Consider the following 4,678-nt stretch of genomic DNA (forward strand, 5'->3'; position numbering starts at 1 on the left):
CTCAGCTGAACATAACAATGGGACAGTGTTGGTGACTGAGATCTCAGGGAAGCCTGAGGACCAGTTCTTCCTGAAACCCCTGGACTACTTCATTAGGGAAGAGAAAATAACTGACTGGTCCCCTTACTGGGCCAGGACCTGCTTCCAGAGTTGCATGTTCAAACAGCTTTCTGAAACCAAAAGTCTGCAGATGGAGGTCCCTCATGAACATGCCTGGTGATTACTGATTCAGACTCAGAAAACCAGTCACATTGGCCTGAGGAGATCAGCAATCAGGTAAAACCCCCATGTGGACTAGCGGCACTCCGGGGTGAACCAAAAAGCATCCCCCGGCGAGGTCTGATTGAAGCCTGGAAACTGACCGTCCCACAGAAACAAATATCCTCTCAGAAAAGAGGCTGAGAAGTTCATTCTGGCCAGCTCATCCCCGTCCCCATCAAGCCGTCTCCCTGCTGCTAAAGAAAGGAAGCCTATGGCTCACAACAGGACAGATAGGCAATACCAGATTATTTTACTGGACAATCTGAATATTACCCTGTGAATTATGGGGCGACTAAACCTGCCATCCTCCCCTGATGTGGCAACTGGAGGGCTGAACCATGATTGTATAGAAATCATTGACCGGGTATTCTTCAGCCAACCTGACCTGTTTAACTGTATCTGGTGGACTAGACGTTGTTTGTGAACAGAAGTAGTTACACGGAAAAAGGGACTCGGATAGCACGGTGTGTAATAGTAATCTTACAAGACTGGGTAGAGGCTATAGCCCTCCTGCCAGGAATCTCAGCTCAAAAAAAAAAGCTGAACTGATTGCACTGATGAGGGCATTAGAAATGTTGGCAAGAAAAACTGAATGTGTACCCAGAGGACTTTAGTAGAACTGAGGCAGAAGGATTGGAGAGAGGGGTTAAAGAATGAAAAGTAGATGACGATGGATTTGTTCCGGTTCTGAGAAGTTAAAAGCTAAAAAGTAAATGGCTTTTAATAGAATGGTTCTGATCCTGTGAAAACTAGCCCCTGCTCTTCTTACACGAATCCATGAAATGACCCCCTACAGGAAAGAGGCCCTGGCTTGGTTCATTAGGCCCTGGTACTAGAACTAGAAATTTTCTAAAAAATCATTCAGGAGATTAGCAATGACTGTTACCTGCCTCAAGAATAATCCCAAAACAGGCTGTCCTGCACCAATGCCAAGGTAAATAACCCCCTGAAAAGTAACAAATTGATTTCATGCAGATGCCCCCAAACTGCGGAATTAAATATTTGCTGGTTTTGTTTTTGTAGACACCTTTTCTGCTTGGGTAGAGGTTTTCCCCCACCAGAACTAAGAACTTCAGAAATAATGAAAATCCTCTTGAAGGAGATGACCTCCAAGTTTGGACTTCCAGAGTGTCCAAAATGACAACAGAGCAGTGAACAACAGATTAAATGGAGATTTCATTCAACGTGGAGGTTCGAGAAAATGAACCATGCATTAAAGAGACAAATGAAAAACTGTCAGGAAATTTATCTACATTGAGACCAGGTGTTGCCTTACCCCTGTTTTGAATTCAGGTAGCCCCCAGAAGCGGGCTTAAATTGAGCCCTTATAAAGTTGTATGCAGTAAACCTGCCCAGGCAGCTTCCCTTACCCTCTACCTGACCTCAGCCAAGGTTTAAAGGTGCAGTGGTATGCACAACACCTCCACCACACACTTTCTATTATTTGTAAAATTGCTCTTCCCAGGTCTGCTTCCTTCCCTATAGGTAACCTGATCCCTTCCAGCGTGGAAATCATATTCGGCTCAGAACTTGGAGAGATGGACCTGAAAACTAGTTAGAGAAAAAGCAGACTTGACCCTTGGAAGTCCTTCTAGCCACCTCGTCAGCTGTCAAGGTAGCCGGACTCAACTTGGACAAAAAGGGACTCTCATAAGACATTATTCCTTTCAATGGGATGAAAAACATTTGGGCCTATTTAGTTCAGAGTGTAATAAACGTATCCGATTTGTTTTTCCTTTCGGAAGGGCATCCAGAAGCATCTGCAAAGATTACTGAGGGCTGGAACAAGAAATTATCCCAAGCCCAGCAGCCAAGGTAGAAGGAGTCCCCACCTGGATTCACCACAGCAGACTGAACACAACAACATTTCCCTAGATACACCCCTGCTAGGTTGGCCCTGGAAAGTGATGAAGAACATCACAACACAATTTCTTTTGGTCTTCCTTCCCTGGAGCAGAGCAGGCACTGGGTTGCATGTGAAGGTCCTAGCTTTGAAACCAAAGGACCTTGTTTCTGAACTCTGCCCTTTAGCTGGAAGCATTTGGGAAATGGAGGGGTTGATTTCTGGAATGCAGCAAGCCTGTCAGGAGCCCCCAGAGGCTGACACATGGGGGAGTCCTGACTCACACAGATGGGGGAGTATACACACAAGTCCCAAGGCCAGCATAGGTGGAGGAACCCCAAAACAGGCACAGCCCCAGGGATAGGGAGATTCGTCTGGGACCCACAGTAGGAGCCAGTCTTTACACGGGACCTCAGCCACAGCACCTGAGGGTGGCAAGGGCAGGGATTCAAGGAGAGCGACTAGCATCTGCAAGGTGTGGAGCCATGCAGAGACTCAAGGCACACCAAGCTGGGCAGAGTCCAGCTCCCAGTCTGGGTCAGGCTGGTGATGATGAGATGACACAAGAGTCCCGGCCACACAGCCTTTCTACCTCATACACTGAGGCGTCCCAGGTGGCCTGGGTGGGAAGAAAGCTTAAAGAAGGAAGACTTGGAGTTCGATGGAGGACAGTGACACAGGGAAGGGTATTTGGTAGGCGGGGAGGTGGGACACAGGTTGAGTAGAGCCAGGGGGGAGGGGTGGGAGCAGAGCACCACTTGGTCAGTGGTTTGTGGGCAAATGCCCAGAGCAGAGCGCATATCAGCAGCACAGGCGCTGTAGTCAAACTTGAGACCCTACCAACCTCTCTCACCGGCTTGTTTCTCCCTCTCTTCTCTCTTTTCCTTACTCCCCTCCACCCCCACCCCCGCCCACCACAACTTCCAAGACCAGTGGTCAACCTAGTCATTGCCTCCCTCCTCGTCCCCACGCCATCCTTTTTAGTCTAATTCAGTTCCTTTGCTTACAGAATTAAGGGTGATGCTTTGTCGTTTGTACTCTGAGAAGTGGCGGGTGCACAAAATCTCCATACTGGGCTCCTTGTTTCTAGTTAGACACGGACAGGGGAAAGAGGGCGGGGCTCTGAAACGCACCTGGGTGTCGGTAAGATCCCAGGAGGGACGCGTCCACCCGAGTGGGCGGGGACTGCAGGACGGCCGACAACTACTTATTACGACCGGCAGGTGGCGCAGCGCCCGTGCCGTGCGCCCTAGAGGGCTCCTGGTCTAAGCCCAGGGGTGACGGAGCGAAGGGAGGGAAAGGGGGCGTGAAGAACAGTGGGCAAGGTTTGGGAGGGCGGGAAGGCTCCGGACAGCTTCACCTGCTGGGCACTCAGATCCAGCTCCACAGGGAATCGCAAAGACATTTGCATGGCCGCCAGTTAGCTCGGTGTCGGGGCAGTGGAAGCCAGAGAACAGAGCTCAAAGTCTTCCCAGGATGACGCCCCTGGATCCGTTCGAAAGGTGCCCAGTGGGCAGAAAAAAGCGCCCTGCCCGCCTGGACACCAGTAGCCTGGAGGACATGGGTGATCCTCAAAGGAGGCAAGACCTGAGGTACAAGGCATCAAAACAAGAGGATGGCCCCGCGGTGTTTCCCATGGGCCTCTTATCTCCTCTTTCACAGGCCTTGGCTCTCGGCATCCTGCCTGGGGACAGCCTCTCACCTGGGGACGGGCAGTGGTACCCAGCGGGGCAGGGCAGACACTCCGCCAGACTGTGGCCTCCTGCAGTTGCTAGGTAGGTGTGCGGAGGGGGGGGGGGGGGGGGGGGGGGGGGTGGGCAGGCTTGGGGCGTTCCTGGGGAGGTCTCTCTCCTCCCAGGGCAGTAATGGCCAGCAGGGCACAGATATGTAGTTGGGTCCCCTGTGGATGGAGGGCTGTGTCCATTCTTACCTCTCCTCCCTGGTGTGACTCTGTAGGATCAGCACTGGACTAGGAACCACAAGGTCAGTGATTCAAACCCAGCAGCGGCTCCTTGGAAACCCTGTACAGGTTCGCTATGAGTCTAAACAGACACGATGGCACTTAACAACAGCCCCTCCTCCCTCCACTCAGCAGGCCCATGACGCTCAGGAACAAGGACTTTCCAACCTGTGAGATCCCCAGAACCAACTCCTTTTTCTGCACCATGCACGAGGGGCCAGTATACCTGCGCTAGGACTCACCTGCTTTGCACCAGCGCCCAGAGGGGCAAGGCTCACAGTCTTCCTTCTTCTTGGCTCCATGGGCAACTGGCACCAGGTGAGGTGGGCACGTGTTTGGCTCTCCACTGCCCTCTGGGCGATAAAAGCCTACATTACACAGGTCACACTGAGGTCCTATTGGGGCTGCTGCCCACCACGGCAGGTGGAAGAAGAGGAATGTGGGGGACCTGTGTCCAGGGGTGGCCAGGGAATTCTACTGGCCCAGGAGTTGGAGATCCAGGTTTTTAGCCCTGGATTTTAGCTCCGCGTACTCACCATCCTGAATTACATTGTGTTATGACTACTCTTTTCAGGGTCTGCACCATGCAGTCCTGTGGTGCAGTGGTTAAAGCA

This window comes from Chrysochloris asiatica, unplaced genomic scaffold, assembly GCF_000296735.1.
Source record: "Chrysochloris asiatica unplaced genomic scaffold, ChrAsi1.0 scaffold00005, whole genome shotgun sequence".
NCBI lineage: Eukaryota > Metazoa > Chordata > Mammalia > Afrosoricida > Chrysochloridae > Chrysochloris > Chrysochloris asiatica.